The 27610-nt window shown below is 45.2% G+C and overlaps 1 pseudogene; it reads left to right on the top strand.

Moving 5' to 3' along the window:
• Positions 1 to 793: 793 nt before the first annotated feature.
• LOC119353162 overlaps positions 794 to 27610 on the top strand; it is a 29439-nt pseudogene continuing 2622 nt past the window's right edge.

A 27610-nucleotide genomic window follows, 5' to 3' on the forward strand; every position in this document is an offset into this window, starting at 1 on the left:
TCATCGGATCTCGGCAAACACACCGCAAAAGAGTTACATCGAATAGATCTCCAAGAAGATCGAGGAGAACTTTGTATTGAGATCCAAAGAGAGAGAAGAAGCCATCTAGCTAATAACTATGGACCTGAAGGTCTGTGGTATACTACTTTTTTCGAGAAAACGCAAAAGAGTTTGCGTTTCATTTCATTGAACAGGAAGAGAACAACAGTACAGGTACAACCTCCCAAGAGGATGGACACACACACACACACATCATCGTCCTCACCAAACGAGCAGGCGAGGAGGTGCTACCAACTACAGACTGCAACTATGAAAGGTCTAGCCTTGTCCAGCCTCCAACCATGAACGACGAGGTAACTAGACTTAGAGCCTCAAGGCCGCGTCACAGCCGTTGCCAGGCGCCTCCAAAGAAGACCGCATCTCCAGGGCTGTCCAGGCCAACGTACCTTCCACCCATATGTGCCTAAGAGACGGCAGGTGGATGGCAGGACCCAACCAGGACTAGTGAAGCCATCGTCTTGGACATGCCGGCGCCAGTGTACATAGCGCCCCGGACGCCCACGCTCTATGCTGAAGCCCTCGTCACAGCATCGCATTACCAGCAAGCCTCACCGGAAGACCGGGGAGGCCACCATCTCCAGTTGCCGCATCGGGGACTGCAAGTGCGACCCAAACAACGCCTTCAAGAAGGGAATGGCGCTGAGACGCCACCGCTGCCTTGTCCAGTGAACTGGACCAAGGGTTTCCCCCGGTGCTTGAGGAGAGGGTTAGTCCGGGCCATGACAGCGCCTCCATGGAGGTTACGACACCCTCAGGTGTCACCGTTGTCAGCGCAGGACATCGCCGCGCAGGGATTTTGCCCCGGCCCAAGACCAGAACCCCAAATACCGTCGAAGCAAAGCAGACAGGAGACGGGGAAGCAGACCGCCGAAGAAGACCATCAGCACCGAGAGGGAAACCACGTGTTCTCACCGTCGATGTAGGGAAGCACCGGCCATTGCAGAGCAGCAGCCGCTAGATGGCTGCCAAACAAGGCCAGCCACCGCAGGGGGTCGCGTCGAGCAGGAGTAGTGGCGCCATCATGGGGACCTGCCACCCGCACCTTGCTGCCGCCGACCATGCCGCTGCCACGGTGACCCGCAGCCTCCGCCACCTGGATCTGCTGGGGCATAGCCAAACAGCCGCAGCCGCACCCCCAAAGGGTCACGCCGGGCCACCCGCGTGCTCGCCACACCAAGTCCAGAGGCCCGACCCTCTGGATCTGGGGTCGCCGTCGCGAAACCCTAGGTCCGGAGCAGCACGGCACCGTCAGCCTCGTCGAGCCCCACGCTCGAGGGGGGAGGCAGAGAGGCTATGGTGTTGATATAGAAGCCCTCCATGATCGAATCCCCCTCCGGCAGATCGCCGGAAAAGACCCAAGATGGGATCTCACGGGTACATAAGGTTGCGGCAGTGGAAAAGGTGTTTCGTGGCTCTTCCTGAAGGTTTCAGGGTATAAGAGTTATATAGGCGAAAGAAGTAGGTCGGTGGAGCTGCGATGGGCCCACGAGGGTGGGGGCGCGCCCTCCTGCCTCGTGGCTTCCTCGCTGCTTCCTTGACGTCCACTCCAAGTCTCTCGGATTGCGTTCGTTCCAAAAATGATCCTCGCAAAGGTTTCATTCCGTTTGATATTCCTTTTCTGCGAAACACTGAAATAGGCAAAAAAACAGCAATTTGCACTGGGCTTTCGGTCAATAGGTTAGTCCCAAAAATAATATAAAAAGGTATATTAAAGCCCATTAAACATCCAAAACAGATAATATAATAGCATGGAACAATCAAAAATTATAGATACGTTGGAGACGTATCAAGTATCCCCAAGCTTAATTCCTACTCGTCCTCGAGTAGGTAAATGATAAAAACAAAATTTTTGATGTGGAATGCTCCCTAACATAATTTTCAATGTAATTCTCTTTATTGTGGCATGAATGTTCAGATCCAAAAGATTCAAGATAAAAGTTTAATGTTGACATAAAAATAGTAATACGTCAAGCATGCTAACCAGGCAATTATGTCTTATCAAAATAACATAGCCAAAGAAAGCTTATCCCTACAAAATCATATAGTTTTGCCATGCTTCATTTTCGTCACACAAAATGCTCCCATCATGCATAACCCTGATGACAAGCCGAGCAATTGGTTCATACTTTTTAACACGCTTCAGCCTTTTCAACCCTTACGCAATACATGAGCGCAAGCCATGGATATAGCACTATAGGTGGAATAGCATATGATGATGGGGGTTATGTGAGAAGACAAAAAAGGAGAAAGTCTCACATTGACACGGCTAATCAATGGGCTATGGAGATGCCCATCAATTGATGTCAATGCGAGGAGTAGGGATTGCCATGCAACGGATGCACTAGAGCTATAAGTGTATGAAAGCTCATCAAAAGAAACTAAGTGGTTGTGCATCCAACTTGCTTGCTCAGGAAGACCTAGGGTATTTTGAGGAAGCCCATCACTGGAATATACAAGTCCGAACTTGATACTAGAACAAAAATATGACTCTATGTGAATGCCTCCCACGGTGTACAGGGATATGCGATGAATCAAGAGCGACATGTATGAAAGAATTATGAAAGTGGCTTTGCCACAAATACGATGTCAACTACATGATCATGCAAAGCAATATGAAAATGATGAAGCGTGTCATAATAAACGAAATGGTGGAAAGTTGCATGGAAATATATCTCGGAATGGCTATGGAAATGCCATAATAGGTAGGTATGGTGGCTGTTTTGAGGAAGATATAAGGAGGCTTATGTGTGATAGAGCGTATCGTATCACGGGGTTTGGATGCATCGGCGAAGTTTGCACCAACTCTCAAGGTGAGAAAGGGCAATGCACGGTACCGTAGAGGCTAGCAAATTGCGGAAAGGTAAGAGTGTGTATGATCCATGGACTCACATTAGTCATAAAGAACTCATATACTTATTGCAAAAGTTTATTAGCCCTCGAAGCAAAGTACTACTACGCATGCCCCTAGATGGATAGATTGGTAGGAAAAGACCATCGCTCGTCCCCGACCGCCACTCATAAGGAAAGCACTCAAAGAACACCCCATGCTTCAAATTTGTCACACAACGTTTACCATATGTGCATGCTACGGGACTTGCCAACTTTAACACAAGTATTTCTCAATTTAACAATTACCCAACTAGCATGACTCTAACATTATCACCTTTATATCTCAAAACATCTATCAAGTATCATAGTATTCAATGCACTCTATATGAAAGTTTTTATGATACCCATCTTGAATGCCTATCATATTAGGACTAATTTTATAGCCAAAGCAAATTACCATGTTGTTCTAAAAGACTCTCAAAATAATATAAGTGAAGCATGAGAGATCGATAATTTTTACAAAATAAAACCACCACAGTGCTCTAAAAATATAAGTGAAGCACTAGAGCAAAATTATCTAGCTCAAAAGATATAAGTGAAGCACATAGAGTATTCTAATAAATTACGATTCATGTGTGTCTCTCCCAAAAGGTGTATACAGCAAGGATGATTGTAGTAAACTAAAAAGCAAAGACTCAAATCATGCAAGACGCTCCAAGCAAAACACATATCATGTGGTGAATAAAAATATAGCCTCAAGTAAAGTTACCGATAAACGAAGACGAAAGAGTGGATGCCTTCTGGGGCATCCCCAAGCTTAGGCTTTTTGGTTGTCCTTGGATTTTACCTTGGGTTTCCTTGGGCATCCCCAAGCTTAGGCTCTTGCCACTCCTTGTTCCAAAATCCATCAAATCTTTACCCAAAAACTTCAAAACTCACAACACAAAACTAAACAGAAAATCTCATGAGCTCCGTTGGTATAAGAAAACAAATTACCACCTTAAGGTACTATAATGAATTCATTCTTTATTTATATTGGTGTTAAACCTACTGTATTCCAACTTCTCTATGGTTCATACCCCCCGGTACTAGCCATAGATTCATCAAAATAAGCAAACAACACACGAAAAACAGAATCTGTCAAAAACAGAACAGTCTGCAGTAATCTGTAGGTTACAATACTTCTGTAACTCCAAAACTCCTAAGAAATTAGGAAATCCTAAATAATTTGTATTTTGATCTACTGCAGTTGGAATCAGTATTTTATCGCTCTCTGGTTAAAAATGAAAATTATTCTCGTGAGCGCATACTTTCTGTTTTTTCCAGCAAGATCAAATAACAATCACCCAAGAAGATCCTAAAGGCTTTACTTGGCACAAACACTAATTAAAACATAAAAACACAATCATAACAGAGGATAGATGATTTATTTATTACTAAACAGTAACAAAAAGCAAGGAACAAAAAATAAAATTGGGTTGCCTCCCAACAAGCGCTATCGTTTAACGCCCCTATCTAGGCATTGCGATTTCAACGATGCTCACATGAAAGACAAGAATTGAAGCACAAAGAGAGCATCACAAAACACATGACAAACACATCTAAGTCTAACATACTTCCTATGCATAGGCATTTTATAAGCAAACAAATTATCAAGACAAGCAAAACTAGCATATGCATGGAAGAAAAAAGAAACAATAGCAATCTCAACATGACGAGAGGTAATTTAGTAACATGAAAATTTCTACGACCATATTTTCCTCTCTCATAATAATTACATGTAGGATCATAAGCAAATTTAACAAAATAACTATCACATAAAATATTTTCAACACGATCCACATGCATGCAAAGTTGACACTCTTCCAAAATAGTGGGATTAACATTAACTAAAGTCATGACCTCTCCAAACCCACTTTTATAAACAATTTCATAAGATTTAACATTATCCAAATGTGTGGGATCTAAAGTTGACACTCTTCCAAACCCACTTTCAATAATATTGCAAACACTATTATCAATCTCATATTCATCATGGGGCTTAAATAAATTTTCAAGATCAAAAGAACAATCACCCCAATCATGATCATTGCAACAAATAGTAGTCATAGCAAAACTAGCATCCCCAAGCTTACGGTTTTGCATATTATTAGAACAATTGACATTAATAGAATTTACAATAACATCATTGCAATCATGCTTTTTATTCAAAGATCTATCATGAATCACTTCATAAAGCACTTCATCACAATTTTCAGATTCACAAATTTCAAGCAAAACCTCATAAAGATAATCTAGTACACCCAACTCACTAGCAATTGGTTCATCATAATTGGATCTTTTAAAAAGATTAGCAAGAGGATGAGGATCCATATCAATAGATATTTAGCAAGCGAAGATGCAAGCTAATAGAAGGCACATGGTAACACGAGCAAATAGAAGGACGAACGAAAGAGGGCGAATAAAACGGCAAAGGTGAAGTGGGGGAGAGGAAAACGAGAGGCAAATGGCAAATAATGTAATGCGAGGGATAAGAGTTTGTGATGGGTACTTGGTATGTCTTAACTTGGCGTAGATCTCCCCAGCAACGGCGCCAGAAATGGCTAGTTGACGGGAGATCAAATCTTGACTTGACTTGGTGCAAATCTCCCCGGCAACAGCGACAAAAATTCTTCTTGCTACCTCTTGAGCATGCGTTGGTTTTCCCTTGAAGAGGAAAGGGTGGTGTAGCAAAGTAGCGTAAGTATTTCCCTCAGTTTTTTAGAACCAAGGTATCAATCCAGTAGGAGACTACACACAAATCGCCTAGTACATGCACAAACAAATAAGAACCTTGCAACCAACTCGATAAAGGGGTTTTCAATCCCTTCACGGCCACTTGCAAAAGTAAGATCTGATAAAGATAATATGATAAATATTTTTGGTATTTTTGTGGTATAGATTGGAAAATAAAGATTGCAAAATAAATAGTAAACTAGAATTGTAGATTGGAAACTTATATGATGTAAAGTAGACCCGGGGGCCATAGGTTTCACTAGTGGCTTCTCTCAAGATAGCATGTATTACGGTGGGTGAACAAATTATTGCCAAGGAATTGATAGAAAAGTGCATAGTTATGATGATATCTAAGGCAATGATCATGAATATATGCATCACGTCCGTGACAAGTAGACCGAAACGATTCTGCATCTACTACTATTACTCCACACATCGACCTCTATCCAGCATGCATCTAGAGTATTAAGTTCATAAGAACGAGTAACGCATTAGGCAAGATGACATGATGTAGAGGGATAAACTCAAGCAATATGATATAAACCCCATCTTTTTATCCTCGATGGCAATAATACAATACGTGTCATTTCCCTTTATGTCACTAGGATCGAGCACCGCAAGATTGAACCCAAAGCTAAGCACTTCTCCCATTGCAAGAAAGATCAATCTAGTAGGCCGAACTAAACCGATAATTCGAAGAGACTTGCAAAGATATCAAATCATGCATATAAGAATTCAGAGAAGAATCAAATAATATTCATAGATAATCAAGTTCATAAACCCACAATTCATCGGATCTCGGCAAACACACCGCAAAAGAGTTACATCGAATAGATCTCCAAGAAGATCGAGGAGAACTTTGTATTGAGATCCAAAGAGAGAGAAGAAGCCATCTAGCTAATAACTATGGACCCGAAGGTCTGTGGTAAACTACTCACACATCATCGGAGAGGCTATGGTGTTGATGTAGAAGCCCTCCGTGATCGAACCCCCCTCCGGCAGATCGCCGGAAAAGGCCCCAAGATGGGATCTCACGGGTACAAAAGGTTGCGGCGGTGGAAAAGGTGTTTCGTGGCTCGTCCTGAAGGTTTCATGGTATAAGAGTATATATAGGCGAAAGAAGTAGGTCGGTGGAGCTGTGAGGGGCTTACGAGGGTGGGGGGGCGCCCACCCCCCTAGGGCGTGCCCTCCTGCCTCGTGGTTTCCTTGCTGCTTCCTTAACGTCCACTCTAAGTCTCCTGGATTGCGTTTGTTCCAAAAACGATCCTCGCAAAGGTTTCATTCCGTTTGATATTCCTTTTCTGGAAAACACTGAAATAGGAAAAAAACAGCAATTTGCACTGGGCTTTTGATTAATAGGTTAGTCCCAAAAATTATATAAAAGGTATATTAAAGCCCATTAAACATCCAAAACAGATAATATAATAGCATGGAACAATAAAAAATTATATATACATTGGAGACGTATCACACATAAACTCATAATACCGATCGTCACTAAACGTTAAGCGTGCGGACCCTACGGGTTCGAGAACTATGTAGACATGACCGAGACATGTCTCCGGTCAATAACCAATAGTGAAACCTGGATGTTCATATTGGCTCCCACATATTCTATGAAGATCTTTATCGGTCAAACCGCATAACGATATACGTTGTTCCCTTTGTCATCGGTATGTTACTTGCCCGAGATTCGATCGTCGTATCTCAATACCTAGTTCAATCTCATTACCGGCAAGTCTCTTTACTCGTTCTATAATGCATCATCCCGCAACTAACTCATTAGTCACATTGCTTGAGGGAGTCCTGGATTAAGGGGTCCTCGGGCGTCCGGCCTATGTGACATGGGCCAGACTAATGGGCTATGAAGATACAAGACAGAAGACTCTCTCCCGTGTTCGGATGGGACTCTCCTTGGCATGGATGGAAAGCCTAGCGTTCGGATATGAAGATTCCTTTCTCTGTAACCAACTTTGTACAACCCTAGTCCCCTCCAGTGTCTATATAAACCGGAGGGTTTAGTCCGTAGAGGCAATCATAATCTGACATGCCAGACTTCTAGGGTTTAGCTATTACGATCTCATGGTAGATCAACGCTTGTAACCCTCATACTCATCAATATCAATCAAGCAGGATGTAGGGTATTACCTCCATCAAGAGGGCCTGAACCTAGGTAAAACTTCATGTCCCCTGTCTTCTGTTACCATCAACCTTAGATGCACAGTTTGGGACCCCCTACCCGAGATCCACCGGTTTTGACACCGACATTGGTGCTTTCATTGAGAGTTCCACTATGTCGCCGTCAGAAGGTTTGATGGCTCCATCCATCATCCGCAACGATACTGTCCTAGGGGAGGTTTTTCTCCCCGGCCAGATCTTTGTATTCGGCGGCTTCGCACTGCGGGCCAACTCACTTGGCCATCTAGAGCAGATCGACAGCTACGCCCTAGGTCACCAGATTAGTTTTGGAAACCTGGATTATGTCACTGATATCCGATGAGACTTGATCTTCCAAGGATTCACGACCCCAACCTCCGCTCTGGCCTTAGAGTTGGAGCACCTCGCCAGGACCAAAGATGCTAAACCTGCCGGACTATCTGTGGCTATTAGGCCCAGTACTGGAGAGCCGGAGGAAGTAGTGTCGCTGGAAACCATCGCAAAGCCAGACTCTTCCCCGAACACTGGCTCCGAACTCTTGGAGTTAGCATCGTGTGAGCTCGGCCAAGGAATTCCCTTCCCGCCATGCTCCACGGACTCTTTTCTCCCCCGACAAACCTCGCTGTTAAGCGAGGCTCTGGACTTGATGCGATCCCTCGTAATTACAGAGGAGCAATGTCCGAACTACGCCCAACCCAGACTAGGGGCTGAGAGTAGGGAATTTTACGTCCCACCCACCACCCACTTCATCGCCACAACAGAGGACTTAACTGACATGCTCGATTACGGCTCTGAAGACATCGACGGTATGGACGACGATGCCGGAGAGGAGCAAGCCGAAAACCCGCCATTTACCGGACGCTGGACGTCCACCTCTTCGTATGAAGTGTACATGGTGGATACACCCAAGGAGGGTGACATCGATAATGAGAAAAAATCTAGTAGAGGATGAACCTCCCAAGATACAACCAAAGCGCCGATGACGCCACTCTAAATCACGCCGCAGCAAATACATCAATACCGGCACGAGAGACAACAACACTCCGGAAGATGCCGAAGACCAAGAAAACCCCGTCGAGCATAACTCTAAACAAGACGATCGGGAGGATGGGCAAGTTAGCCCTGACGAACAGGCTGCAAATGAAGACTCAGAGGACAATAGTTACCTTCCACCCTTCGAGGATGAGGTGAGCCTCGGTGACGAAGACTTTATCGTGCCTGAGGAACCTCTTGAGCAGGAGCGCTTTAAGCAACGACTAATAGCCACTGCAAGGAGCCTGAAAAAGAAGCAGCAGCAGCTTCAAGCTAATCAAGATCTGCTCAACGATAGATGGACTAATGTCCTGGCAGCAGAGGAATACGGCCTCGAGCGCTCAACCAAAAGTTACCCGAAGCGTAAACTACTACCTCAATTCGATGATGAGGCACTTGAGCCCGTACCATCAATGCATAATGCGGTTGATCGACCACCACGTGGCCGGGACAAAATGACAACTCGGGCCGAACACCAGCCCGTCCTACCTCATCATAAAAGGCAAAGATAAAACAGCTTGGGGATACACATATGACTTGCGGCAGGACCTGAAGAATAAATCAGGTCCGGCCAGATCGATCTGCGGATTGCGGGGGCGTGCCCCGATGCACGATGACTGCTATCAAGCCGAACACGGCAAGCACAATCACGTCCGGGCCGAAAACCATAGACGGAATCCATCTGAACTATGACACGATCTGGCCCGATATAGAGGCGCCGCACACCCCCTCTGCTTCACTGATGAAGTAATGGAACATGAATTCCCAGAAGGGTTCAAACCCGTGAATATCGAATCATATGATGGAACCACAGATCCCGCGGTATGGATTGAAGACTTTATTCTCCATATTCATATGGCCCGCGGCGTTGATCTTCATGCCATCAAATACCTCCCCCTAAAACTCAAGGGACCGGCCCTACACTGGCTGAACAACCTACCTGAAAACTCTATTGGCATCTGGGAAGACCTAGAAGACGCCTTCCGTGACAACTTCCAAGGCACATATGTCAGACCTCCGGATGCCGATGACTTAAGTCACATAGTCCAACAGCCCGGAGAGTCAACGAGGAAATTTTGGACTAGGTTCTTAACTAAAAAGAACCAGATCGTCGACTGTCCAGATGTCGAAGCCCTAGCGGCCTTCAAACACAGCACCCGCGACGAATGGCTCGCCCGACACCTCGGCCAAGAAAATTCGTAGTCCATGGCGGCCCTCACGGCACTCATGACCCGCTTTTGTGCGGGTGAAGATAGCTGGCTAGCCCGCAACAATAACAATGCAAGCGAACCTGGCACCTCTGAAAGCACAAGTGCTCCCTAGATGGTTTTGATAATTGATGACAACATATCTCTTGTTGGACTAACATTTCTATCTAGCATGTTTCAGATAAGTTCAATAATGGAGTGGCATGGACTAAAGGTTGTGGGAACTCCTTCAAGATGCTAAGGACAAAGGATTGGCTAAAGCTTCAAGCTCAAGACTCTTCATTTTACATTTTAGTGATCCAAGATCACATTGAGTCCATAGGAAAAGCCAATACTATCAAGGAGGGATGAGGTGTTGCTTAATGAGCCTCTTGCTTCATGTGCTTAATGATATGCTCCAAAACCCTCAACTACTTTCCCATATCCACATATGACCTAAACCCTAAGCCAAACTCGGTCCTACCGATTCTTCCTATCCGGCGCCACCGAGTTTCACTTGTCATTAGCCACTGCCAAACCCTAGCAATTCGGTTCTACCGATAAGGGTCTCGGTCTCACCGAGATGGGATTGCAAACTCTCTGTTTCCCTTTCGTAACTTTTCGGTCTCACCGAAAGAGCGAATCGGTCCCACCGAGATTGCAATGTAAACTCAGTGTTTCCCCTTTGTAACTTTTCGGTCTCACCGAGTTCCACTCGGTCTCACCGAAAGAGCAAATCGGTCCCACCGAGTTTGCCTGACCAACTCTCTGGTTAGCTAATTACCAAAATCGGTCTCACCGAGTTTGTGTAATCGGTCTCACCGAGATTACATTATGCCCAAACCCTAACCATATCGGTCCTACCGAGTTGCATGTCAGTCCCACCGAAAATCTCTAACGGTCACTAGGTTTACATTTTCGGTCCGACCGAGTTTGTTGATTCGGTCCCACCGAGATTGGAAAACTGTGTGTAACGGTTGGATTTTGTGTGGAGGCTATATATACCCCTCCACCCCCTCTTCACTCGAAGAGAGAGCCATCAGAACACACACACCATTCCAACTCATATGTTCTGAGAGAGAACCACCTACTCATGTGTTGAGACCAAGATATTCCATTCCTACCATATGAATCTTGATCTCTAGCCTTCCCAAGTTGCTTTCCACTCAAATCTTCTTTCCACTAAATCCAAATCCTATGAGAGAGAGTTGAGTGTTGGGGAGACTATCATTTGAAGCACAAGAGCAAGGAGTTCATTACCTACACACCATTTGTTACTTCTTGGAGAGTGGTGTCTCCTAGATTGTCTAGGTGTCACTTGGGAGCCTCCGACAAGATTGTGGAGTTGAACCAAGGAGTTTGTAAGGGCAAGGAGATCGCCTACTTCGTGAAGATCTACCGCTAGTGAGGCAAGTCCTGTGTGGGCGATGGCCATGGTGGGATAGACAAGGTTGCTTCTTCGTGGACCCTTTGTGGGTGGTTGCTTCTTCGTGGACCCTTCGTGGATGGAGCCCTGTGTGGACTCGCGCAACCGTTACCCTTTGTGGGTTGAAGTCTCCATCAACGTGGATGTAGGATAGCACCACATATCCAAACCACGGGAAAAACATCCGTGTCTCCAATTGCGTTTGATCTCTCCAAACCCTTCCCTTTACATTCTTGCAGGCTGCATGCTTTACATTCTGCTGCTCATATACTCTTTGCATGCTTGCTTGATATGTATTGTGTGTGTTGAAATTGTGCCTAAACTCCACTTAAACCGAAAAAGCTTAAAAATTGCAACTTGAGCATTATGTGTCTAATCACCCCCCTCTAGACACATCTACTTCTAGATCCTACAAGTGGTATTAGAGCTTTGGTCTCCATTACCTTGGTTTAATCACCATTGGAGGAAGATGGATGTGTCTACATTAGGGAGTCTTAGACATAGAGTGCCTATTCTTGATGGAGAGTATTTCCATGAGTGGAAAAATGAGATGCTTGTAATCTTCAATCAATATCATTTGAACAAGTATATTGCTAGCCCTTGTGCACCTCATATTGATCCTTTGCATCCTACCCTAGATGAAGATATTGACATGATTCACAATCTTAGAACTATTGAGCTCATCATTAGAGGATTGCCCAAAAATTTGATTGCTAGTTTGCCTACTCACAATTGTGCCTATACCATATGGAAATTTCTTGAGGAACGATTTCCTGATTATTCCTTGAAAACTTTGGATGAAATTCTCCATAAATCTATTGCCTTGAGTAAGATGAACTCTAGTGATCCTAGTTTTGGTAAATGTCTTTTTGAACTTGCCAATCTTAAGCATGCTAAAGGAGATGTTGGAATCATTAATGATATCATATTCAAAGCTATAAGAATTCATAAAAGTAACCACTTTGATCATTTATCTAATGAATTACCCTCTCTAGGAAATGATGAGTCACAAGATCATGATGAACATGAATATTATGATGATGATGATAGTGACTTCGATCTTGATGATGCAATGAGACATTTTGGTCTTATGGCAAATCTTCGGGGATATGAATCAGGAGGAAAGGAATGGGTTCTTGATAGTGGATGTACTGATCATATGACCGGAGATGAAGAGATGTTTTGTGAGCTTGCTGAAAACAACGGCCCTCAAAAATATGTCACCTTTGGTGATAATTCAAAGGGTAAAGTGGTTGGCCTTGGTAAGGTGGCCATCTCACATGATAGTTCCATTCAAAATGTCATGCTCGTTGAATCTCTTGGCTACAACTTACTTTCAGTATCTAGACTTGCTGATTTCGGTTTGAATGTCCTATTTACTGAGGTTGATTGCCAAGTATTTCGTCGAGACAATCATAAAATGGTCTTTACGGGTATGCGTAGAGGTGATCTTTACATTGTCGATTTCTCTAAAAAGGCACAACCTAAAACTTGCTTTGTTGCTAAATCCTCAAAAGGTTGGTTGTGGCATAGACGACTAGGTCACGTTGGCATGAGAAACCTTGACAAGCTTATTAAAGGAAATCATATCCTTGGAGTTAACAATGTCATATTTGATAAGGATAGACTTTGCAGTGCTTGTCAAGCAGGTAAACAGGTTGGAGGAAGACATCCCGTGAAGAACATCATGACCACAAGGAGGCCACTCGAGCTACTTCACATGGATCTTTTTGGTCCCAACGCCTACAAGAGTCTCGATGGAAATTATTTTGGTCTAGTTATAGTTGATGACTTTTCAAGATTTACGTGGGTGTTCTTTCTTAATGACAAGTCGCAGGTCCAGAAGATCTTCAGAAACTTCGCTAGGAAGGCCCAAAATCAGTTTGATGTGAAGATCAAGAAGGTACGGAGTGACAACGGAACGGAGTTCAAGAACGCAAATGTGGACACCTTTCTTGACGAAGAAGGGATTTCACACGAGTTCTCGGCTATGTACACACCTCAACAAAATGGAGTTGTTGGGAGGAAGAACCGGACGCTCATCGAGATGGCAAGAACGATGCTTGATGAATACAAGATGCCAAAGCACTTTTGGGCAGAAGCGGTTGAGACAGCTTGTCACGCAACAAATCGCTTATATCTTCACAAGCTACTCGGCAAGACGGCATACGAGCTTCTCACCGGTAACAAACCCCAAGTTGGATACTTTCGAGTATTCGGCTCAAAGTGCTACATTCTTGATAAGCATCGTCGTTCAAAGTTTGCTTCTAAAACTCATGAAGGTTTTCTACTTGGTTATGGCTCAAACTCTCACACTTACCGTGTCTACAACAATTTCACCCGGAAGGTTGAAGAGACGGTAGATGTGAAGTTTGATGAATCTAATGGCTCGCAAGTAGAGCAATTTCCAATTGATGTAGGAGACAAAGACTCTTCAGAAGCAATTCAAGACTTGTCCATTGGCAAAATTCGTCCAACGGAGGTGAAGGAGAGTACTTCATCCGTCCAAGTGGAAGCTTCTACTTCACGACAAGGTGAACCAAGAATCGACACGGAAGCATCCACAAGTGGGACACACCAAGATGAAGAAAACGAGGAAGTACGTCAAGATGAACATCAACAACCTCCTTCTCCACCACGACAAGAGAACGACGACGTCAACAATGAAGAAGGCCAAGAAGAAGAACAAGATGAAGAAGATGTTCAACGAAGACCCAAGCAAAAGCTCTCACAAGTTCGAGCAAGAATTGCCAAAGATCATCCCGTCGAGCAAATCCTCAATGATATACAAACCGGGAGAATCACTCGCTCAAAAACTCGTTTAGCTAACTTTTGTGAAAACTATTCATTCATCTCTAGCATTGAACCAATGAAGGTTGAAGAAGCATTGGAAGATCCGGATTGGATAAACGCTATGCATGAAGAGCTACATAATTTTGAGAGAAACCAAGTTTGGACATTGGTTGAGAAGCCCGACAACAACCACAACATCGTTGGTACCAAATGGGTGTTTCGCAACAAGCAAGATGAAGATGGACAAGTGGTTCGCAACAAAGCACGTCTCGTCGCCCAAGGGTACACACAAGTCGAAGGTATGGACTATGGTGAGACGTATGCTCCCGTTGCTAGACTTGAGTCCATTCGCATCTTACTTGCCTATGCTAATCACCATAATATCACCTTGTACCAAATGGACATTAAAAGTGCTTTTCTAAATGGTGAAATAGAGGAGGAAGTTTATGTCAAACAACCTCCCGGCTTTGTCAATCCTAAGAAACCAAATCATGTTTACAAACTTCACAAAGCTCTTTATGGTCTTAAACAAGCTCCTAGAGCATGGTATAAATGCTTGACCAAGTTCCTTACTACAAGTGGTTTTGAATTGGTAAAATTGATTCTACTTTTTACTAAAAGGGTTAATGGAGAACTATTTGTATGCCAAATTTATGTTGATGATATCATATTTGGTTCAACTAACCCTCTCTTTAGTGAAAAGTTTGGAAAGCTAATGTCAGAGAAGTTTGAGATGTCTATGATGAGTGAACTCAAATTCTTTCTCGGGTTGCAAATCAAGCAAACTAAGGAAGGTACATTTGTCTCTCAAACAAAGTACACCAAGGACTTATTCAAGAAGATCAATATGCAAGAATGCAAAGGTATGTCTACACCCATGCCTACTAGTGGACATAATGATTTGTCCAAAGATGGTGAACCTGTTGATCAAAAGGTTTATCGCTCTATGATTGGTTCATTGTTATACCTATGTGCTTCACGTCCCGATATTATGCTAAGTGTGTGCATGTGTGCACGATATCAAGCTGCTCCTAAAGATTGTCATCTTAAGGCTGTAAAAAGGATAGTGAGATATTTAATCCATACACCAAATTTTGGCATTTGGTATCCTAAGAGGTCTTCTTTTGATCTTGTTGGCTATTCTGACTCGGATTATGCCAGAGACAAGGTTGACAGAAAGTCCACTTCGGGTACTTGTCAATTTCTTGGCAGATCTCTTGTGTCTTGGTCTTCCAAGAAACAAAACTCGGTATCCTTATCCACCGCCGGAGCGGAATACATTGCCGCTGGTTCATGTTGCGCTCAATTACTTTGGATGACCCAAACTCTTAAAGATTATGGGATTTATGTGAAACATGTTCCACTGCTTTGTGACAATGAAAGTGCTATCAAAATTGGTCATAATCCTGTACAACATTCTCGAACTAAGCATATTGAAGTTCGTCATCATTTCATTCGAGATCACGTTGCTAAGGGTGACATCAATCTTAAGCATGTTCGCACCGACAAGCAATTAGCGGATATATTTACTAAACCACTTGATGAGAAAGTGTTTTGCAGGTTGAGAGGAGAATTGAACATCATTGATGCTTCGAACTTGGAGTAGAAACTCCATTGGATACATGCAAGACATGAGCTTATGACTAATCCATGATATATCTCTTATGATAACTATCTTATGTCTTGGATATATTTGCACCTTGCATGTTGTCTAACCCATGTAGGTGCTTGGTTGAATCTAATTCCATGAGATTGCGACTCACTCATATCTTGAGCAATCTCTACATCACCAAGACTCTACACAATAGTGGTTGAAGACAGGGAAGCACAAAATCACTCAAACATATCCTTTGACAAATTCTATGTTAAGCTTCATGATTGTCATTTTTGGATACACAAGTGCTCTTCCTTGCAAGAACTAACCCATGTAGGTAGATGAACTCAAACTCCAAGTGGTGCTCTCAACTCTTGATGAACTACATCAACCTTGAGCACCCACACAAGTTCAACTACATGAGCAAGAACCACACCACCACCCAAGGTATGTTATTCCATCTTAGAGAAGCTTTACTCCAAGACATGAGTCAAAGCAACTCAACAAGATGTGAATACATCAAGATGCTTAAACGAAAAATGGTAACCCCATTTTGAGCTTAAACGATGAGTATGACCTATGATCAAGTGTTCTCACTTGACTCCTAAGTCAATATACTCTAACATAGGTGACTATGTCACCGCCCAATTCTAGATGAAGTTCTCTTGTGTTCTTTTCTGAGTTATTGCATTTGTCCCTTGCATATTTGTTTCCTTCTTTTTCAAACAAAACAAAAACAAAAACTTCATCTAGAAACTTTCACTCTTTTTTTGGTTCTTGTTCTGCATATTTCTGCATCAAATTCATTGCAAATCTTTGTGAGATCTTACTTGACTAGTGAGCTGAGGTGACAAGTGTTTTTCTCCGTGATGAACTCGGTTTCACCGAATTGCCATTTTCGGTCCAACCGAACCCCTTCGGTACTACCGAAACATGCCACTCGGTGCCACCGATTTCGCAACAGGAAAAACAGTTTGCCACATATTCTATATTTCCTCTGATCCAGCTCCACTCAATGAATCTTGTCCTCTACAAGCATCACAGTTTTATTCCCTACCTTGTACTGAATCTCAAGGACCAAACCTATTCGACGGATTCCAGGAAAAACCTTCTTGGAAATTGATGTCAAAGGGGGAGAGAGAGAGATCACATCAAAGCTTATCATCAGGGAGAGAGAGATCACATCAAAAGCTTATCACCTACAAAGGAGAAAGTACTAAGGGGGAGAGAATACTCAAGGATCCCATATATTAAGGGGGAGAAAGAAATCTCCAAGGAATCTCCAAGGGGGAGAGAATACTCAAGGATCCCAGATGCTTGATGTTCAAAAGGAGAGATGCCACATGTCTTTTTGGGGGAAAGACATGTTCATATGAACTCTGGGGAAAGACATGTTCATATGAACTCATTTCAATTAAGTTCTATTCATATCTTTCAGCTCTGATTTTCTGTTTCCTATCTTCTCCCAATATCCCATGTACGATTCAGGGGGAGCAAGACACCTAAGGAAAAGAAATCAGTCAAATTCATTGCATATCTTTATTCTTGGGGACATGTTGAATTCAATGTGGTACCTTGTACTCACTCTCTACATGTCATCCCAGTCTTGGTATTCTTGTGGTTTCTCTTGTTTGCTCTGGCTAGTGGACGTACCTGTGTTATCTAACCTTGTTTGTGCAGGTCCATTTCATCCTAAGCCAACTCAAGACCACAAGGTAAGTATATGCATCAAAATCATGAGTATGAGGAGTTCTTGCTTATGTACATACTGTTTGCAAGAAGGACTCATGAGCATGAAGATATTTTCCTTGATAATCTTTTGCTCTGATGCATATGGCCAAGATGCATGTAACACATTGCCTACTCTGTCATGGTTATGCTCTCACATGCCTCTATATTTCATATTTACATGAGTGCATACATGTAGGGGGAGCCTATGCTCGTTACATGTCCTTCCAAAGCTTTACTTACTGTTCTTTATATCTTTATCTAAAGCTTTGATGTATGTTGCCATCAATTACCAAAAAGGGGGAGATTGAAAGCACAAGTGCTCCCTAGATGGTTTTGATAATTGATGACAACATATCTCTTGTTGGACTAACATTTCTATCTAGCATGTTTCAGATAAGTTCAACAATGGAGTGGCATGGACTAAAGGTTGTGGGAACTCCTTCAAGATGCTAAGGACAAAGGATTGGCTAAAGCTTCAAGCTCAAGACTCTTCATTTTACATTTTAGTGATCCAAGATCACATTGAGTCCATAGGAAAAGCCAATACTATCAAGGAGGGATGAGGTGTTTCTTAATGAGCCTCTTGCTTCATGTGCTTAATGATATGCTCCAAAACCCTCAACTACTTTCCCATATCCACATATGACCTAAACCCTAAGCCAAACTCGGTCCTACCGGTTCTTCCTATCCGGCGCCACCGAGTTTCACTTGTCATTAGCCACTGTCAAACCCTAGCAATTCGGTTCTACCGATAAGGGTCTCGGTCTCACCGAGATGGGATTGCAAACTCTCTGTTTCCCTTTCGTAACTTCTCGGTCTCACCGAAAGAGCGAATCGGTCCCACCGAAATTGCAATGTAAACTTAGTGTTTCCCCTTTGTAACTTTTCAGTCTCACCGAGTTCCAATCGGTCTCACCGAAAGAGCAAATTGGTCCCACCGAGTTTGCCTGACCAACTCTCTGGTTAGCTAATTACCAAAATCGGTCTCACCGAGTTTGTGTAATCGGTCTCACCGAGATTAGTTATGCCCAAACCCTAACCATATCGGTCCTACTGAGTTGCATGTCAGTCCCACCGAAAATCTCTAACGGTCACTAGGTTTACATTTTCGGTCCGACCGAGTTTGTTGATTCGGTCCCACCGAGATTGGAAAACTGTGTGTAACGGTTGGATTTTGTGTGGAGGCTATATATACCCCTCCACCCCCTCTTCATTCGAAGAGAGAGCCATCAGAACACACACACCATTCCAACTCATATGTTCTGAGAGAGAACCACCTACTCATGTGTTGAGACCAAGATATTCCATTCCTACCATATGAATCTTGATCTCTAGCCTTCCCAAGTTGCTTTCCACTCAAATCTTCTTTCCACTAAATCCAAATCCTATGAGAGAGAGTTGAGTGTTGGGGAGACTATCATTTGAAGCACAAGAGCAAGGAGTTCATTACCTACACACCATTTGTTACTTCTTGGAGAGTGGTGTCTCCTAGATTGGCTAGGTGTCACTTGGGAGCCTCCGACAAGATTGTGGAGTTGAACCAAGGAGTTTGTAAGGGCAAGGAGATCGCCTACTTCGTGAAGATCTACCGCTAGTGAGGCAAGTCCTATGTGGGCGATGGCCATGGTGGGATAGACAAGGTTGCTTCTTCGTGGACCCTTTGTGGGTGGTTGCTTCTTCGTGGACCCTTCGTGGGTGGAGCCCTGTGTGGACTCGCGCAACCGTTACCCTTCGTGGGTTGAAGTCTCCATCAACGTGGATGTAGGATAGCACCACCTATCTGAACCACGGGAAAAATATCTGTGTCTCCAATTGCGTTTGATCTCTCCAAACCCTTCCCTTTACATTCTTGCAAGCTGCATGCTTTACATTCCGCTGCTCATATACTCTTTGCATGCTTGCTTGATATGTATTGTGTGTGTTGAAATTGTGCCTAAACTCCACTTAAACCGAAAAGGCTTGAAAATTGCAACTTGAGCATTATGTGTCTAATCACCCCCCTCTAGACACATCTACTTCTAGATCCTACAACCTCGAAAGCCAGAAATAGCAACGGCAAGCCCCGACGCAACAGGCACAAGAGTCGAAACAATGGTGACAATATTGATGACACGGCGGTCAACGCCGGATTCAGTGGCTCCAAGTCCGGTCAGCGGAAGAAGCCATATAAAAGGAATAATCAAAGCCCTTCCAGCCTGGACTGCATACTTGATCGTCCATGTCAGATCCATGGCACCCCTGATAAACCAACCAATCATACCCACCAGAGTTGTTGGGTCTTCAAACAAGCCGGCAAGTTAAATGCCGAAGACAAGGAGAAGGGGTCACAAAGCGAGAATGACGACGAGGAGCCCCGTCCACCAAACACAAGGGACAGAAGAAGTTTCCCCCTCGTTTCAAAATGGTGAACATGATATATGCTACCCATATCCCCAAGAGGGAGCGCAAGCGCGCGCTCAGGGATGTCTATGCGATAGAGCCAGTCGCCCCAAAATTCAACCCATGGTTGTCCTGCCCGATCACCTTTGATCGCAGGGACCATCCGACCAGTATCCGTCATGGCGGTTCAGCCACATTGGTTCTCGACCCAATAATTGATGGATTCCACCTCACATGAGTCCTCATGGACGATGGCACCAACGTCAACCTGCTCTATCAGGATACAGTACGTAAAATGGGCATCGATCCATCTAGGATCAAGCCCACCAAAACTGCCTTTAAAGGAGTTATACCATGTGTAGAGGCCCATTGCTCAGGCTCAATCACATTGGAGGTCGTCTTCGGATCTCCGGACAACTTCCGAAGTGAAGAGTTAATCTTCTATATCGTCCCCTTCCGCAGCGGCTATCACGCACTGCTCGAACGAACCGCGTTTGCTCGATTCAATGCGGTGCTGCACTATGCTTATCTCAAGCTCAAGATGCCCGGACCACGCGGTGTCATAACAGTCAATGGAAACACGAAGCGCTCCCTCCGTATCGAGGAACATACCGCAGCCCTGGTAGCGGAAGTACAGAGCGGCCTTTTAAGGCAAAACTTTGATTCAGCGGCCAAGCTCCTGGACACTGTCAAACGAGTCCGGACTACTCCGCAGCATGACAGTCCGGTTCGTCAGGAGTTAGACTAGCAATTCGACCTCCATCTCAGTCCCGACCAAGTGAAGGCATACGTACCGCGCATACATAACTACGCACTAAAAATACCATGGGCAAAGACGGAGGCATAACCGGACTGTGGTCCACAATATGGCTCAACCTTCCCAGGACACACATACTTTTACCTTTCTTTTTATCCTTTTCACGTTTCTTTTCCACATGCCCCTCTCGACAGCCTGATAATCAGTCCTTTCAAAGGACGGATATACCAAGGTGGCAAGTAGCACAGACGTATGGGGGAATCTCTAGATGTTCTTTTTAATGATCATTCTACCTATTTTCAGGACCCATACGCAGCTCCCCCTTGGTCTTGGCATGTTAAATAGCCACTGTTGCTTATCGCACTATTTTGTACAAATACGCTTTGACGTATTAATCAAAATTATAATGGAAATTGTTTGTGGCCCAACTTATGTGGCACTAGCTTACTACTTCATTTTTATTTCGCTATTCTTATTGATTGCATCCGTACACTTTGGTACGATGTAGTTCGCCTAGGGCTTTATTGCGCTCCATACTACAGCAACAAGTCCGAACACTTTTACAGTATAGTTCGGTCCCCGAATTTAGCATTATATGCATCGGCTCCGAATCATGTCTTTGGTCAATAGTTGGGTTGCCCGGCTCCTGTGCTTACTACCTTATGTTCTGCTCTATCGGCTAGGGTAGTAAAGGGAGAACTACTGCGACTGTGTCCTGGTTTATCTGGATGAGCACCCAGCAGAGAAAGCCGAAAACTGACTGTCATGATGCGGCGCGAGCCGGTCAGCTCTTTGGAGGATAAAAATCTTTTACGATTTTTTCCGCATTATGCGATGAATCGGTCTTCATCCGATCAGGTGTTTACAGCACCCCAGTCCGGATTAAATGCTAACTAGCCGCGCCTACATTTTTATTGTCAAACTCCTATGGCTAAGTGAGGGTGATAAAGCCACATAGTCCGATTGCCTGGTTCATTGCGCTAAACACCTCCTTCAAGGACCAAATTCTTGGATCAAGAGTGTTTAGATTCCATCCCGAGCATCCCCGTACTACCTACGTGGGGGCTGAAGCCGACGACTGGCCAACTCTCAGATTTAATAAAAACAGCCACAAAGGAGGACATTTTTTAAATAATAAACAAGCATTATATTACATAACGGCATTGTTTCATCATACAAGACAAGATAACATGAATGTATTCATTCGAAGATAATGTCTTTTGAACACTGGCCCTCTACAATACGGGACCCCTCGAGGACATCGTCAAAATATCGCTCCGGCGTGCGGTGCTCCTTGCCAGCGGGCGGTCCTTCGGTCACAAGCTTGATGGTGTCCATCTTCGCCCACTGCACCTTGACATGGGCGAAGGCCATCCGCACACCTTCAATGCAGACTGACCGCTTGATGACGTCAAGACGGGGGCAGGCATTGACTAGCCGCTTCACGAGTCCGAAGTAGCTACTGGGTATGACTTCGGCAGGCCATAGCCGGATTATTAAATCCTTCATGGCTAGTTCGGCCATCCTATGCAGTTCGACCAACTGTTATAGCTGATCGCTAAAGGGCACTGGATGTTCTGGCGCAAGGATTTTGACCAGAACAGCTTCTCCGTCGAGCTCCCCTCTTCGGCTCGGAAGAACTCCGCAGCATCGGCAACACTGCACGGTAAATCCACAAACGCTCCTGGAGAACTCCAAATCCGGGTTAGTAAGAGATACCTCTTCTTCACATATTTGCTCTGCATAATGAAGGCCTTACCCGCCGCGGTTTTTTTGGCCTCTTGGATCTTCTGGAGGGCGCCCTGGGCTTCGACCCGGGCATCTTGTGCGCTTTGGCGGGCCTTGGCGAGTTCAGACTCTTGATCCACAACGTGGCGCTCTAAGGACTCGTATTTCTTCACGACGTCCTGGAGCTCCTGATGGACCTCACCGACCCTGACCTCACTGCTTTTCACGGGCGGCCTGTTCCTTTGCCGCTCTCTCCTCGGGCTCGACCAGAGCCTTCTTGAGGGCCTCCACCTCGGTCGCCTCCCCTAATAACTATCATGGCACTATGGTCAGCACAAATCATTCATCCTTTCTGGATATACACAAGGCCATTACATACCTTGCTTGTCTTCTAGCTGCTTTTTTACACGGCCCAGCTCTTCCTCGGCCCGCTTCAGACTCTGCTTTAGTCCGGAGACCTCAGCAGCATGAGAGGTTGCGGCCAACAATGATGCCTGCTTATTCACATAAGACATATTAAGTTAGTCTCCTGCGAGAATTACTTGATCCTCTGCCCGGCTTTTCTTTTAGAACACCGGACAGAGTCTCAGGGGCTACTGTCTATACCATGACATTCTTTTTATACAATTGCGTCGCTTACCTCAAAGCCTCTTAGAAGGCTTGTGCAGGCTTCAGTTAGTCTGCTCTTTGCGGACTGAATCCTCTCAACCATCGTACCCATGAGGGTACTGTGTTCCTCAACAATGGAAGCACTTCGCAACACTTCCAGTAGAGTATTCGGTGCCTCTGGATGGACAGAGGGCACCGGTGGAATCGGTGCACCTCCTTCTTTCGAAGGAGGCTGCTTGCCAGATTCTGGAGCCGTATAGGTCTCCGGGATTGTATTCGGCTAGGGGCCAAATTGGATATTGCCCCCATCGCCAGTCTCCATGGGGACCTGCTCCCCCATGTGTTCGGCGGCCGAGGTATCGTCCTCTGGTGCCACCATAACGGCCTCATGTGCTTCCCCCGGGAGGGTCCTTTGGGACAACACTTTAGCGTCCTCCGTAGCCTTGGGAGAGGAGGCCGCCGGAAGGGACCCGCTGTCCATCACCTTCGGATCCAGCGAATTTCCTGAAGATGAGGATCGCTCGAGGTCGAAACGAGCTGGACTGCAAGTGCATGATTTAACATGTTAAAATTATGAAGTAAAGAAGGTTGGGTATTTGTGTGCATCTTCGAGTACTTACGATTCGGTCAGGGGCTTATCCCTGGGGCGCCACTCGGAGCTGCTATCAACCTCCCACGCGGAGTTGTCCGCGGTGGAGGCCTTCCCCTTCTTGGACGCCTCTGCCTCCAGATGCATGGAGGCCGCCCTTTTCTTCCTTCCCCCCTCAGGGGGAGAATTGCTTTCCTCCTCTTCCTCGTCGTCGGTGGCGGGAGGGGAGTGGGTTTCGGCGTCTTCGGATGTCACGTCCGAAGTGCCCTTATGGCAGAGACCACCTCTGGTCCCCTTGGCCTTGTTGTTGGCTTTCTTCTCCGGGGCTTGATAGGGCGCCGGAACCAGCATCTTCGTTAGAAGAGGGATAGCTGGTTCTTTGAGCAGCGGATCCGGACACCGAATCCACTCCGCCTTCTTTGTCCAACCCTGAAGAAACAAATAGGGAAGCTTAGACATCTTCCTTGAGTAAGCAAGTAAAGGATACACCTTGAAATATGGAAAAGTTACCGCACTAGCAGGATGGGCCAGGTCGTGCCCGCGGTCTTCGATCGTCGCCGGCCACGTCTCGTTGGCCTTAAAGAGCACCTTCCAGATGTCTTCGTGCGTAGTGCCAAAGAACCGTTGCAATGTCTGGTGCTTGGCCGGATCGAACTCCCACAAGTGGCAAGTCCGGCTTTGGCACGGAAGATCCGGCGAGCGAGCATCACCTGGATCACGACAAGCTTGACGTTCTTGTCCACCATGCTCCTGATGCGCGTCTGAAGTGCGGTCAGCTCATCCGACGAAGACCAGTCCAGGCCCTTCTCTAGCCAGGAGGTGAGCCGCATCAGGGCGCCGGACTGGAATTCAGGAGCCGCGGCCCAGGTGGCGTCACGAGGCTCTGTGATGTAGAACCACTACTGTTGCCACCCTTTGACGGTCTCCATGAAGGTACCTTTGGGCCATGTGACATTGGGCAGCTTGCTCACCATGGCGCCTCCGCACTCTGCATGTTGGCCATCCACCACCTTCGGCTTCATGTTGAAGATCTTCAACCACAGTCCGAAGTGGGGTGGAATACGGAGGAAGGCCTCGCACACGACAATAAATGCCGAGATATTGAGGAAGGAGTTGGGGGGCCAGATCGTAGAAATCTAGCCCGTAGTAGAACATGAGTCCACAAACGAATGGGCGGAGAGGAAATCCCAACCTGCGGACGAAGTGGGGGATGAACACGACCCTCTCATGGGGCTCCGGAGCAGGGACGATCTGTCCTTTGGCCGGAAGCCGGTGGGCCATTTCCTTGGCTAAGTATCCGGCCTCCTGGAGTTTGGTGATGTCCTTCTCCTTGACGGAGGAAACGATCCACTTGCCTTGTGCTCCGGATCCGGACATGGCTGGAGTGCTTTTTTGAGATGGAAAGGATGGAAGCTTGGGCACTGGAGCTCGAGAATGGATGGGCATAGAGAAGGAAGGCATGGGTGAAAGAGGTGAATCCTTATCCCTTTATAAAGGCAGTGAATATCAAGCGCCTCCCCACTCGCCTTAAAACTCTCCTATTCCCCAAGGGTCGTGCAGACGGCGCGGTTGGATTACCCATGCCCGTATTGATGAGAATCCCGCAATAAGGGGACACGATCTCTGCTTTGACAAGACGTGCCAATAAAACCACATCTTGAAACATGGAGCGGGAGGCTAAAAACGGTTCAAAATAATGACCGGGCTATGACATGATGTCACGCTACAAAAGTTGTCAGTGATCAGACTCATAAAATATTATACTCTCTGCGGATATATGTGTTATTTGTTTTACAGAGCCGGACACGTTCTCTGTGTTCGAGAGCTGTTTTGGAGTATTCGGAGGAGGAACCCGCCTTGCAATGCCGAAGACAATCTGCGTGCCAGACACCTCGTCATTGAAGCCTGGTTCAGGGGCTACTAAGGGAGTCCTGGATTAAGGGGTCCTCGGGCGCCCGGCCTGTGTGACATGGGCCAGACTAATGGGCTATGAAGATACAAGACAGAAGACTCCCTCCCGTGTCCGGGTGGGACTCTCCTTGGCGTGGATGGCAAGCCTAGCTTTCGGATATGAAGATTCATTTCTCTTTAGCCGACTTTGTACAACCCTAGTTCCCTCCGGTGTCTATATAAACTGGAGGGTTTAGTCCATAGAGGCAATCATAATCTGACAGGCTAGACTTCTAGGGTTTAGCTATTACGATCTTGTGGTAGATCAACTCTTGTAACCCTCATACTCATCAATATCAATCAAGCAGGACGTAGGGTATTACCTCCATCAAGAGGGCTCGAACTTGGGTAAAACTTCGTGTCCCCTATCTCCTGTTACCATCAACCTTAGACGCACAGTTCGGGACCCCTCGCCCGAGAACCACCGATTTTGACACTGACATTGCTTGCAAGGATTATATTGATGTGCATTACCGAGAGGGCCCAGAGATACCTCTCCGACAATCAGAGTGACAAATCCTAATCTCGATCTATGCCAACTCAACAAACACCATCGGAGACACCTGTAGAGCATCTTTATAATCACCCAGTTATGTTGTGACGTTTGGTAGCACACAAAGTGTTCCTCTGGTATTCGGGAGTTGTATGATCTCATAGTCATAGGAACATGTATAAGTTATGGATAAAGCAATAGCAACAAACTAAACGATCATCGTGCTAAGCTAACGGATGGGTCAAGTCAATCGCATCATTCTCTAATGATGTGATCCCGTTAATCAAATGACGACTCATGTCTATGGTTAGGAAACATAGCCATCATTGATTCAACGAGCTAGTAAAGTAGAGGCATACTAGTGACATTCTGTTTGTCTATGTATTCTCACATGTACTAAGTTTCCGATTAATACAATTCTAGCATGAATAATAAACATTTATCATGATATAAGGACATATAAATAACAACTTTATTATTGCCTCTAGGGCATATTTCCTTCAGTCTCCCACTTGCACTAGAGTCAATAATGTAGATTACATTGTAATGATTCTAACACCCATGGACTCTTGGTGTTGATCATGTTTTGCTCGTGAGAGAGGCTTACTCAACGGGTCTGCAACATTCAGATCCGTATGTATCTTGCAAATCTCTATGTCTCCCTCCTTGACTTGATCACGGATGGAGTTAAAGCGTCTCTTGATGTGCTTAGTTCTCTTGTGAAATCTGGATTCCTTTGACAAGGCAATTGCACCAGTATTGTCACAAAAGATTTTCATTGGACCCGATGCACTAGGTATGACACCTAGATCGGATATGAACTCCTTCATCCAGACCCCTTCATTTGCTGCTTCTGAAGCAGCTATGTATTCCGCTTCACACGTAGATCCCGCCACGACGCTCTGCTTGGAACTGCACCAACTGACAGCTCCACCATTTAATAAAAACACGTATCCGGTTTGTGACTTAGAGTCATCCGGATCAGTGTCAAAGCTTGCATCGATGTAACCGTTTACGACGAGCTCTTTGTCACCTCCATATACGAGAAACATATCCTTAGTCCTTTTCAGGTATTTCAGGATGTTCTTGACCGCTGTCCAGTGATCCACTCCTAGATTACTTTGGTACCTCCCTGCTAGACTGATAGCAAGGCACACATCAGGTCTGGTACACAACATTGCATACATGAGAGAGCCTATGGCTGAAGCATAGGGAACACCTTTCATTTTCTCTCTATCTTCTGCAGTGGTCGGGCATTGAGTCTGACTCAACTTCACACCTTGTAACACAGGCAAGAACCCTTTCTTTTCTTGATCCATTTTGAACTTCTTCAAAACTTTATCAAGGTATGTGCCTTGTGAAAGTCCAATTAAGCGTCTTGATCTATCTGTAGATCTTGATGCCTAATATATAAGCAGCTTCACCGAGGTCTTTCATTGAAAAATTCTTATTCAAGTATACTTTTATGCTATTCAGAAATTCAGTATCGTTTCTGATCAACAATATGTCATCTACATATAA

The sequence above is a fragment of the Triticum dicoccoides genome, chromosome 1A (assembly GCF_002162155.2).
Source record: "Triticum dicoccoides isolate Atlit2015 ecotype Zavitan chromosome 1A, WEW_v2.0, whole genome shotgun sequence".
NCBI lineage: Eukaryota > Viridiplantae > Streptophyta > Magnoliopsida > Poales > Poaceae > Triticum > Triticum dicoccoides.